General features: G+C 40.4%; 1 protein-coding gene across 2 annotated transcripts in view; it reads left to right on the plus strand.

Annotated features, from left to right (window-relative positions):
- The window catches only part of tafa5l (TAFA chemokine like family member 5, like), a 100,575-nt gene that overhangs the window by 2,225 nt on the left and 85,138 nt on the right, over positions 1–13,212 (plus strand). The window lies entirely within an intron of this gene.

Here is a 13,212-nt window from a genome sequence, read left to right on the forward strand (position 1 = left end):
AAGATGGTATCTTTCATTAGGGGATGCTAAAATTCCCCATGTTATCTGTTATTTGAAGCATTTTAATGCAGAATTTATGTGACATCATAATTTCACACTTAACACATTTAGTTATGGGTGAAATTTCCATATGTTCACCATTTTTTACCATAGAAATTAACTCTTTGCTGACAGCCGACTTAAAACTTGATTTGGCTTAGAAACTATTCACCCCTGCATGGTTTATAGGTCTAAGTAGCAATTTACTGTGGACATGCACTTGTATGGTGGATGGTTAACATGTGTGGAAGGAGTCTCCACTATTAGAGCTTTGTCACAACCACTTCTTATATATATATTTTTTTTTTATTGATCTCTTAGAAATAGGGCTAACTTTAAGAGGAAAAAAAAGATAGGCTGTTGAGCTAATGACTGTTTATAGCTGATAACGGCAAGGATAAGAGGAAATAACTTCTACTACCTGTTGTCTTTTGGCAAATAAAAGCCGACAAATTGCTGTGAAATAAAAACATCTCAGGACTCTGTGTTCCCATAATTCCTTATTGTGTTTTATTTCTTATCATATAAGGTAGTAGCTAAAGTGAGTACATCTAAAACTGCAGACGATAATAACCCACGTCATTAAAATATTGACCGGCTCGAGGGTGATAAGGAGTCACAACACTCTGTTGTTAATTATTTTCCAATAACACCATTCCCCATTGTGTTTTATTCCTTTTATGTTTCATACTAGGCAATAGCTAAGGTGTCTAGACACACTTGCTAAACCCAATACTAAGTCAAAAAAAAAGTCATTTTCCTACAGTGGCACGGAATTGTGACGTAAATACGGTATTAACCCATTTGTATATATTTATATTCCTGCTAATTCCACAGAAATTTGTTGGCTAGCTAGGGAATGAACTAAATCTGTGAAGAAGCTGTTCTTACTGAAACAGTGCCCGGGGCTTAAACTCCTTCTGGTGTGAATCAACACACGCAGTTTCAGGACATCTTTCAAAAGTAATTACAGCTTGTCTCATTTCGAATCTTATGTCTGATCTCGGCCTATAAAAATAACTCAATTATATTGTTTGCGATGATAAGACAGAATTGGGTTTTAGCTGACGTTCCTTGATCGTAAGGATGTAATACACGGGAGAATATAACAGCATTTAAAGACTGCTGATCATTTTAAAAGGATGACATTCTTAACCTTCTGAGACCCGGATTGTACAATTTCTCCTCGCTGTTTCTTTTTATTACCACCTGATAACTATGAACTTAATAAATGTCTTTAAACATAAACAAATTGGGCGAAAAAATCCCACGTACTGTAGCGTTCCCCGCATGAGGGACTAACAAGGATATTTGTAAACATGTAACGTCCTTATATAAGGACATTCAGGTCTCAAGAGATCAAAATTTTGTGACAGTGTTACAGATATATGACATGTGAAACTTTTTTATTTATCTATTTGGTCCCGTATTTGGATAAAACCAGTTCGTTTTTGCATCTCTCAAGACAGTTGGTTCTCATGGGAATAAAAATTGATTCAGTGGTGCTTAAAGAGTCTCACCCAAGAGCAGAGCTCTGTCTTTCAGCTTCCCGACAACATTACTTTAGATATAAATCCATTAGATAACAGAAGTGTTGCTAAGCAACACGTCAAAAGGTTTTTCCCAACTGCAGCTCATTTTGATCCAATCAGATTACTTATAAGCAACTTTTTTTAAATGTGTTTATAGAAATAAAACAGCTAATATATACTTTTTAGCTAGAGCTGTTTTAAATATTTCGCTTTGAAGTGGGCTCAAAAGTTTTGGAACAAGGTTTAAAAGACTGTTTTTCAAATTCGCACTATAGTGCAATAGAGCCAGATTATAAAAAATGAGAACTGAGATATTTTTTCATTATTATTTGTAAGTTAATATACCTTGGCCCTAAATAAAGCGGAGTTAGTGTTAGTTCTCTGCCGTTGATTATTTTCCAATAACAGCATGTTATGAAGCATTTTCTTCCTTTTATACCACAAGAATTTGTCAAAAACTATTACTAGTTAGAAAATTATTATCCATTTATAATTACACTTGATGCTGTGGAAAGGCCACAACAAATGTTAGTTTCAGTTATTGCATGCATTAAAATAGCCCTAAATAATCTTTCCTTTCCAAGTCTATTATTAGACTCTGCATCTGACTGTTATAAGGGACTTACACTGGAAACCCCTTATATAAACGCTAAATAAACATCTTAAAGCACATGTCACCATATCCATTTTCATATCAATATTTATTTATTTATTAAAATCTTTTTTTTTGCCATTTTGCCTAATCTTCATGTCTTTGGACTATGGGAGAAAACCTGGAGTCCCAGAGGAAAAGCCACCTAGCAAGCGGGGAAAACATCCCAAACTCCCCGCACACAGAGTTGGGAATCGAACCTGCACCCTGGAGCCTTTTTATGTGTGTACTCTTTGAATTAATAATATATAAACTCATTTTAGCTCATATTATAAAAAAAACATCTTATTCAATCAGAATGAGGGGTTTTGTGTTGCATGGTAAGCTCACTTAGTAGGATTGCTTAGCATAGCGTTTACGGCGTTTTTGTTTAGCCACAATGACGTTAACAATATTGGCTTAAAAATATTGCAGAGAGGCATGAATCAGGAAGTTGATGATTATTGTAGATACCCTACATCCAGTGTGATTTTTGGGCCATGTCATAATACACAGAGGAACGAAAGCAGAATAGTGAAGGGAGAGAATGCCTCCGAGAGACCTGGTGACCTTGTGGTATTCATATGGAAATTGGGAGCAGAATATTAAGGGCAGAATTTGCACCTGCATTGAACAGGCTCATGTTGAATGTCATATTACTTGCAAAGTCTCAAACCAAGCTTCAGACATCCAAAACATCTTATGGTTATGACATATATGTGTGTATGTGTATATACTGTACACTCACATGCCCTACAGGTAGCACACCAGGCAAACAAATGTGCAAACAAATTTATACATTTTGTCCTCATAGTCAGTAATGATAGTGATAGTAATAGTGAAGGACGCTCTTTGTGCTTTTCAGGCTCAGTGAAGAAGGTGTTACTTGTTTGTAGGGCTGTAGCTATCGAATCTTTTAGTAATTGAGTATTCTACCAAAAATGTCATCGATTAATTAAGTAATCGGATAAAACGTACTTTTGCGTAATTAAACAGCAATGTAAAATATATAAGAGAAACAAAGATTAACTGTTTTTTTTTTTTTTTTTACTTTTATTTTTTAAATGCATACAGCATCTTATCAAAAATAAACATTGTCATTATCCACAATACAAGGGATAGCTTAAAGTTGACTGAGATGAATTAAGTGCATTACAGTGCCATACATTCTTATTGTAAGCCTTTTCTCAAATGCAGAAACTAAAAAAAAGCTATTTCAAATGACTTTAAGTATCAAAAAAAACGAAGGCACACATTAAAATAAATTTTAATAGAATTTTATTGCGCCCTTCCATTTTGCATCCCACAACAGAACGCTCCCTCAAATCAATACACAGCTAATACCCCTCTCTCACCTACGCGGTTTTGCGGTACGGTTTATCATGATTCACCGCGAGTTTTGGCACTGTGAGTTTGTTTCCATCTTTCCGTGCGAAATTAAACATGTTTGATTTTTTGGGCCCTTGGGACCTTGCAGAACTTCGCAGAACGTCAGCGGGCAATCGCGGCAGCTCACGGTGCCTAACACCGTATCTCACTGTGAGGCAGACTGCATGGGTGGGATAGGGGTATAACTGTTTGCGTTTCCTTCTGCTTGTGTTCCTGCCAGTGCTATTAAAGAAGAAGTGGTTTTGTGTGCCTGTCCGTCTCAGTATAGTAGGTGTGGCTTATGTGCCTGTCAGTCTCAGTATAGTAGGTGTGGCTTATGTGCCTGTCAGTCTCAGTATAGTAGGTGTGGCTATTGTGCCTGTCAGTCTCAGTATAGTAGGTGTGGCTTATGTGCCTGTCAGTCTCAGTATAGTAGGTGTGGCTTATGTGCCTGTCAGTCTCAGTATAGTAGGTGTGGCTTATGTGCCTGTCAGTCTCAGTATAGTAGGTGTGGCTTATGTGCCTGTCAGTCTCAGTATAGTAGGTGTGGCTTATGTGCCTGTCAGTCTCAGTATAGTAGGTGTGGCTTATGTGCCTGTCAGTCTCAGTATAGTAGGTGTGGCTTATGTGCCTGTCAGTCTCAGTATAGTAGGTGTGGCTTATGTGCTTGTCAGTCTCAGTATAGTAGGTGTGGCTTATGTGCCTGTCATTCTCAGTATAGTAGGTGTGGCTTATGTGCCTGTCAGTCTCAGTATAGTAGGTGTGGCTTATGTGCCTGTCAGTCTCAGCATAGTAGGTGTGGCTTATGTGCCTGTCAGTCTCAGTATAGTAGGTGTGGCTTGTGTGCCTGTCAGTCTCAGTATAGTAGGTGTGGCTTGTGTGCCTGTCAGTCTCAGTATAGTAGGTGTGGCTTATGTGCCTGTCAGTCTCAGTATAGTAGGTGTGGCTTATGTGCCTGTCAGTCTCAGTATAGTAGGTGTGGCTTGTGTGCCTGTCAGTCTCAGTATAGTAGGTGTGGCTTGTGTGCCTGTCAGTCTCAGTATAGTAGGTGTGGCTTATGTGCCTGTCAGTCTCAGTATAGTAGGTGTGGCTTATGTGCCTGTCAGTCTCAGTATAGTAGGTGTGGCTTATGTGCCTGTCAGTCTCAGTATAGTAGGTGTGGCTTGTGTGCCTGTCAGTCTCAGTATAGTAGGTGTGGCTTATGTGCCTGTCAGTCTCAGTATAGTAGGTGTGGCTTATGTGCCTGTCAGTCTCAGTATAGTAGGTGTGGCTTGTGTGCCTGTCAGTCTCAGTATAGTAGGTGTGGCTTGTGTGCCTGCCAGTCCCATTAAAAGAAGGCGTAGCTTGAATGCCTGTCAGTCTAAGTATAGTAGGTGTGGCTTGTGTCCCTGTTAGACTCAGTAAAGTAGGTTTGGCTTGAGTGTTTGTCATTCTTAGTAAAGGATGTGGCTTGTGTGTGTGTCGGTTTCAAGAAGGAAGGTGTAGCTTATGTGCCTGTCATTTTCAGTAAAGGAGGTGTGGCTTGTGTGCAGTTCAATCTGGTTAAAGGAGACACGCCTTGTATGCCTATCAGTCTCAGTAAGGGAGGTGTACAATAGCTTGTGTGCCTGTCAGTCTCATTAAAGTATGTACGGCTTCTGTACCTGTCAGTGGCAGCCTCAATAAAGGAGATGTGGTTTGTGTGCCTGTCAGTCTCAGTAATAGAGGTGGGGCCTGTTTGTATTTCAGTAACAGTGAAGGGGGTGTGGCTTGCATGCCTCTCAGTCTCAGTGAATGAGCTGCGTTTAGTTTCCTTCTGCGTCTGTCAGTCTCAGTAAAGGAGATATGGCCTCAATATGGTCGATCCTAATTAAAGTGATGGACCATATAGAGTCTATGCGTCTTAGCGATGGAGGCGTGACTTCTGTCTTTATCAGTCAAAAAAAGAGGCGCTTATTAGAAATGTAGCATGGCCTCTCTCTGTGCCTTTCTGTCTTAAAAAGCGGGCATGTCAGTCAAAGAAGGTGTGGCATCCAAACTTATCAGTCATAGTAATAGAAGGCCTGGCCACACAGATTTTACTAAAATGTATTTTTCAGCATAATATTATCAGGTGTCTTTATACATTGCATCTTTGATTTCATACTGAGACAGAGACTGTATGGTCTCTGAAGGAGAAACACACATATACTGTACTGTATAACGTGGCTGTGTAACAAGGTTACCATTTTCATAGCTATTCTTTATTAACTTGTTAATTGCATACATTTCCTCTACAAATGAATACTGCTCTTAAGCTGGATGGAACAGTATCCGTGCAGACATTTGAACAGAGAAAGAGGATAACGATTTCCATTTAAAAAGCCAATGAATTCTTAATAATAAAATTCAAACACCAGTGAATTTATAGCTTTAAATTATATTGTACTGAAAACCAGAGATTTACCTTTTATATCTTAACATTCTCACGTACAAAAAAAAAGGTTTAGTAGACATGTGTAATCTAAAATAAGAATCATCGAAATAATTCTGCTTTGAATTTCAATTCTGTTAATAAAAAGAGTGGGTTTAGTTGTGTTTAAAGTTTATTATTAATTATTCACTGGCTTTTACAGTACAGTTTTTTTGTTTTATAGCGGAATGAATTTAATTTCGCTACAAGATCCTAGCCAAGACATGACCTCTGCAGCCATGTAGAGAAACTTTGAAAGCACTCATCACTAATGGCTTTTCTATATGTCTAAGATTTCAGTATGGGATGCATGTGTGTGAGTGTGTGTGAGTGTGTGTGTGTGTGTGTGTTTGACTGCAGTCTTACTGCTTTTTCCACTTGATTTAATTACAGCATCCTCCGAGGCCAAAGCTGTCATCTGCGATCGCGCAGCGTGACTGTGATGACATCCCTGATAACGAGGGATTTTGTCAATATTGCAGTGTGTAAGAAGCAGGCTGTTGAAAAGAGAGGTTTTCCAGAATAAAACCTAGGGATCTAAGGATAATTCCTCATCTAATTTCACACATCAGTTTAATGAATACAAAAAAGCGGTAAAATGGTTGTAGTGAAATTCCACACTAGTTTGGTTTTCTCCATTTTAAACTTTTTGAAAGTCAGTGGAATTTTAATTATTATTAGGCCTCGCACCTCCAGAGTCGAGGGTTTGATTCCTGCCCCAGGTCTGTATGTGGGGAGTTTGCATGTTCTCATTGTGTATGGTTGGTTTCCTCCTGCAGGCAGATACAGTTTCCTGCTATGGATTGGCACCCTGTCTACCCATCTAGACTGTATGCTGCCTTGTGCCCCAAGTCTCCTGCGATATGCTCCAGGCCTCCCATGACCCAGTATAGAATAAGTACTATAGAAGATAAATTAATGCATTATTATTATTTGCAGAGTTTTAATTTCAATTAAACAACACCTTTAAGTTTTCAGGTCTTCTTTGATGATCTTTGAAAAAATTAATTACTTAACTGTATATGATGTGCTGAAGGAGGCTTAGGCTGTAAGTTGTTGATTTGAGGATCCTCTTCATTGTAGGGTTGCTCCACTCCATACTACCTATTCACTGCATGCAGTGCTCGTCCCAAGCTCGGTTAGAAAAATGAAAGGGTTGCGTTAGGAAGGGCATCTGGCGTGAAAACCTGTGCCAAGTCTTGTGTGGATCGGATGGTCCGCAGTGGTAACCCCTCCGAAAGAAAGTTTTACTACCCAGTTTGGAACAATGACTGATGAGTGATGTTGCTTGTCAATTAATGAACCATGGTTCAGTTGCTCTCTTCAGTGTTCACAGTTCCAGAGCACTTTTGCTCCCTGTGGTTTGGAATCGAATACCCTGTGAAGTCCAGTTCACAGGGAACTATCAGCTTCAGTCATTACACTGCAGGCAATTTGGAAGCCCAAGTCAGCCTACAACTTTACATTATGTATGTCTTTGGAAGATGCTGGGAAACCAGAGTACCTGAAGGAAGCTCCTCGCTTATATATCGAGGATTAAGGTTCCAATCCTGGGAGTGTTCTAACCAATACACCACCTTGTGCCACTCATTAAACAAGTGAATAAGAATCCTGGAGCCTATCCCAGGAAACAGTGTACAGTACACCCTGGACGTTGTGCCAATCCATTGCAGGGCACACACACTACAGGCAATTTGGGAACGCCAATCAAAGACACGCGTCTTTGGTTTTTGAAGGAAACCAGAGTACTAAGAGAAACCCACTAAGCACAGGGAGAACATGCAAACTCCATGCATACAGAGGCAGGAATTGAACCTGGCCGGGAATCGAGCCCGGACCCTGGAGGTGCAAGGCAACACTGCTAACCACTAAGCCACCGTGCCACCAGATATTACATACAATAGAATGTTTTATGATATGATATATTGATCAATTGTTTATCTCCAATAATGCTGGGAGCATGGAATACACCATGGATGGGATGCCAGTCCATTGCAGTGGACCATCGCCATAAGGTTCATATGCAGAAACAGAAACAACAATCCTTTGTGCTTCTTTTCAAAAGTTTGGGCAGAAACGTAGGATGCTTGGAACGTCCCCTTTTTTTATGAATTCTGTACACAACATTCCCCGAGCGGTCTCTTTTTAGGGCAGCTGTTGACATTAATGCATGACACGTTTCTGAGCGCTCGATGTGCCGCTTCAGTAAAAGTACAGACGCATGATACGCCCTTTTGAGGGTGCACTAATATAGCTATGCACCGGGCACCGAGTGGCCCTAAATCCTGGCCCTGATGGCTCCCCTGCAACACAGCCATCTGTCATGGAGAGGACAGGAAATCAAAGAGTGCTTGGCTAAAGGCCTGAGAGCAGGCAGACAGATGAGCTGTCATCACCCAGTCCTCGGCCCGTTTATTTAACAATACATTTAGAAATGTCACTGCGCTGTCTGCACAGTCAGACACACACGTACATACACACACACATGCTGGGCAGGTCTGCTTTTCCAGCCTTCATCATAGCAGCGTGTAGTTGGGAGTGTGCGAGAGAGAGAGAGAGAGAGAGAGATACCTCATATTGTATTTGTATTTTATGCATTATTGTATACTCCTATGCTCATATCACACATGAATAAAACATAAGGAATGTTTTTGTTTATTCTGTGGGCATTATATATAAAATGCAGATGAGCTCGATGTTACTGTTACATTACGTGAGGGCTAAATGGTAGCGCGTGCTAGATTTGCAGCGTCAGGCTCCAGTCGTGCCTCTGTAGCTAATGAAGCTCTTAGTGGAAAGAAATGTTTATGGAAAACTTGAAAACCTTTTAAGGGGAATATCAATTGTGACGCATGAAAAAGACCCACATTTCACAGCTGCTTGGATACGACTTTTATTCGTGTCAACTGCTGACCTGCTTCACAGGAAATTATGCTGTTCTCTGTGTTTCATCTCTCTCTCTCTCTCTCTCTCTCTCACACACACACACACACACATACACACAGACACACACATACACACAGACATATAGAGCTGTGCCATTTTCTTGGGTTGTAGGGTGAAGAATAATAGCTTTCACATTCTTTATGTATGCAGTCCTTCACATAGTGTCTTTGAGCTCTTTATACACTGAGATGGAGAGACCTAAAAATTTAGAGTTGGATAAATCCATAGTATACAGCTGCACACTAATACTGATAGTGGTACTGCGCTACTACTACTACTGCACTGAAGCACCAGTTTGAAATAACGTGCTGCTGGAAGTCGATAAGGAAGGAAATGAAAAAAAAAATAAAAAAAAGTTTGCAATGCTACCGAGAAACTTTATAGTGCTCTTGCTTTTCTAGTTCTTTTCTGCGTTTTAGAATGTAACCCTAAAATGACACTGGAGACTCCTTCCAAAATTGTTAATAAACATGACCTGGCAGACCTCACCGTGTCAACAATTACACACAGGTTTTGAACTATTTTGTTGCGGAGTGTCAGCCGTACACGTACAGATGAAATCTTAATGTGTGATTTGCCGTGCAGTTGAAACTCCTGTCTGACCTGCAGAACATCAGCCGATACTTTCTTACCAATCAGAATGAATTCAATTTTCAATTCAATTCAATTTTATTTATATAGCGCTTTTAACAATGGTCATTGTCTCTAAGCAGCTTCACAAAAATTTATGGAAGTGTGTATGTGTGAGAAAAATGTGTCTAGATAATAATGAGATGATGCACAAGCCAAGAGTGAAGGCGAGATTGAAAAGAAAAAACTCCCTGAGATGGCAATAAGAAGAAACCTTGAGAGGAACCAGACTCAACAGGGAACCCATCCACATTTGGGTGATAACGGATAGAAATTATACATCATTTGTGTTATGCAGCTGAAAGTACAATATAACAGTTTAGTCAAGTCCAGTTCAGCATAGGGATGAGTCAGTAGGTGCAGAGGGCATATTGGGTCTGGATCACTGGGAGCACAGGAGCAGCATGTCTAGATCCAAATCATCATGAAGCAGAATCCAGCTGGAGCTGGTCCCTCTCTGGATGCCTCAGGATCCTCGCAGGGTCGGCTTTTGTCTACTGAAGCTGGCACAATCTCCAGATGCCTCGGAATGGGTAGAAAGATAAAGAACAGGTGGAAAGAATTAGCGTAGTTGCCATTCAGGATAGGTGTACTGGAGTATGAGATTATGGGATGAGTTATGCGTATGCCAGATTAAAGAGATGTGTCTTGAGTCACCTTAAAAAAATTGGGAAACTGTGTTTGCTCCCCAAACACTGTCTGGAAGGCTATTCCAAAGTTTTGGAGCTAAATATGAAAATGCCCTACCCGCTTTGGTAGATTTTGAAATTCTGGGAACTACCAGAAGTCTGGAGTTTTGTGATCTTAAGGAACGTGGTGGATTATAGCGTATCAGAAGACTATTTTGTAATTAGTTCTAAACTTTACAGGTAGCCAGGTCAAGGATGATAATATTGGGGTTATATGAAGAACATCAACATTAACTCTTTCATGCTCCTGTCTTCTTAATGGATCTCATTTTAATGTGTTAACTTTTCATGCTATTTGTTTCCCCTTTAATTAACATGTTAATATGTAGCGGCACGGTGGCTTAGTGATTAGCACAGTCCCCTTACATATCCAGGGTCTGGGTTCAACTCCCGCCTTAGGGTCTGTTTGCATGTAGTTTGCATGTTCTTCTCATGCTTGGTGGGTTTCCTCCAGGTTCTTCAGTTTCCTCTCATAGTCCAAAGACATGCGGGTTAGGCTAATTGGCGTTCCCAAATAGCCCGTAGTTCGTGTAACTGTTGGCTGGATGTCCTACCACTGTCGTACAAAAGGGGAATAAATACATAGTCATCATGGGTCCCTAGTTGGACTACAGAGGTTCCTAGGTGGATGGATGGATTAACATGTTGCTTAAAAAAACACTGTTTTTTTTTGCTGTTAATAATCTGACAGTCAACATGATTGTAGCTCTCCTGGCATCGAGAAGCTTATCAAGGTATAGTGGACAGGCTTAGCACTTTGATCATTCCACTTTAAATTTGAATACTTTACAAAAAGAAATAACCAAATAACTTTGCCTAATTAGATGAATGGCCTGCTTAAGGGATGTCTGGTCACGTTAAGTGATGCTTGTGACTAAGAAAGAACATAGAACATGATCAGCGCCCTAAGGAAGCTTGAGGCTGGATTGTTTTTAGGCTTTGTAGGTAAGTAGACATCAGTTAAAGAAATACAGAGACAGGGTGATAAGAAAGCAAACAAAGCACTCTTGATTTGTTGCAAGGATCTGATGGTGGGTTTGGTAGGACCTGGTAGAAGGCAGTTGCAGTAATCCAGTGTCAAAAAGATGAAAACAGAACAAGCACCTGAATGGGAGAGAAATAAGCAACTAGATCAGGATGTGGTGGGCTGTCAAGTAGTGCGATCAGAGACTTTGCCAGGGAGATGACAAGGTTTTGACATGGGTTCATAGCATCAGGCATGTAAATGCAGCTTCTTAGTCTAGCTAGGCTTGCTTTGAGAGCAGAAGCTTGCATCTTTTTGTATTCTCTGATTCTCTAGTTCGTATTTAGTGCCCCAGGAGACCACCTCACTGACATTGCCGTCCCAGATTGCTTGGCAAATCTTTGCTTTTTCCATCCTTCCTATCTGTTCTAATTCTGGCAGATGTGATATACAATGTAATGCCTCAAATCAGGCCTGTGTACTGAGAGGGTCAGGGTAAAGCTGTCAGGTTGGCCTGATGCTTTAAAAGGCTGTCTTCACTTTAAAATGCATACTGGCAGTGAGCTGGCTTTTTCTCTTTCATCCTCTTTTTCTTTCTTTTTTTTGTATTGATTGATTGATTGATTGCATAGATGGAAGCTTAAAATGCTCTGACGGATTATTCTTAAACGTTCTTTGGTTTTTAATGATGCAGGTATCTCGAAGGAGTCACTGAAGCAAAGGAATCAGTGAACAATTCACTGAGTCGTATCTTTTGTTTATTTTCTGCTGATAGAACTCTACACATGGAGACGGAAGCCATAGCACTGCATTTCTAAGGTTAGAAGAAAGTTGGGGGGATTGCAGTGCTTGTTAACAACAGATTATGGAATCCTGGACATAAAACTATAAGAAATTGTATCTGTAGCTCGACATTGAACATTTAGCTGTGAGTTCATCGCTTATTAGCCATTAGAGTTTACACCAGCCATTTTGATTGCCATCTACACGGCTGCTGATGTTGAGTGTGAATAACATCAAAGTCACTGCTTTCCTCTTTCTTTAACACTGCTACCTCTTCATCAGTTTAAGAACTGCCTCACCAGAGAAAGTAAAACTATTATATGCAAACATGAGATGGGGACATATACCTGTTGTAGAGGGTACAGAAGATAATAAGCTCCAGGCAAGCAAAGTGAAGGATGTACAGTATGGTCTGGTATGAAGAATATCACTTGCCAAAGGTGAGAGTCAGAGTGAAGGAAACCTAGGAAGAGGCAATGAGCTGAACTTTTAACAGGTTTCATAACGGATCCCCAGCCATCCCCTGTGCTCCCTCCTCCAGGCATATAGACATCACACCCTCGTCCCCACACAATTTCTTCCCTTTGACACCTCACCAGAGACCAATAATAGCAGATCGACCTGTTCATATCTCCACCTTTTCACTCCCACCATGGACTTTAACACATCTCACCGCCACCCCACCTCTTTTCCACTTTGTTCAGCATCAAGGAAGCTCCCTCTGCTTGCATCACCCCCTCTCTTATTTTCAGAAGTCAGGGAAAGTGGGTGCTGAACATGCTGATCCAAGACTAGGCTGCAGATCCTAATAGTATAAGTGCTAACCAACTGTGTGGAATTCTATACCACCTGTTTTACCTCAGCTTACTGTAAGTAAGGAAAAGGTTCCCATGCTGTTTAAGACATACTGAATTATCCTAAAATCATCATTTCCCCATAACTACAGAACAATCGCCCTTGCATATTGAATAATGAAGGTTCTGGAGAGACTGGTGTTGGCCCATCTCAGGCTCCAAATAACATCTTCCCAGACCCACTGCAGGTTTGCCTACAACCCTCAGCTTGGTGTTGACAATGCCATCATTTGTCTTCGTCAATGGGTTCTTTCATCCCTAGATTTTCTTTGATTTCTCCAGTCTGTACTGCTAAAACAGAAACTCTAGAAGATACAGACCAATAACTCTACAACCTCCTGGATT

Source organism: Clarias gariepinus, chromosome 9 (assembly GCF_024256425.1).
Source record: "Clarias gariepinus isolate MV-2021 ecotype Netherlands chromosome 9, CGAR_prim_01v2, whole genome shotgun sequence".
NCBI lineage: Eukaryota > Metazoa > Chordata > Actinopteri > Siluriformes > Clariidae > Clarias > Clarias gariepinus.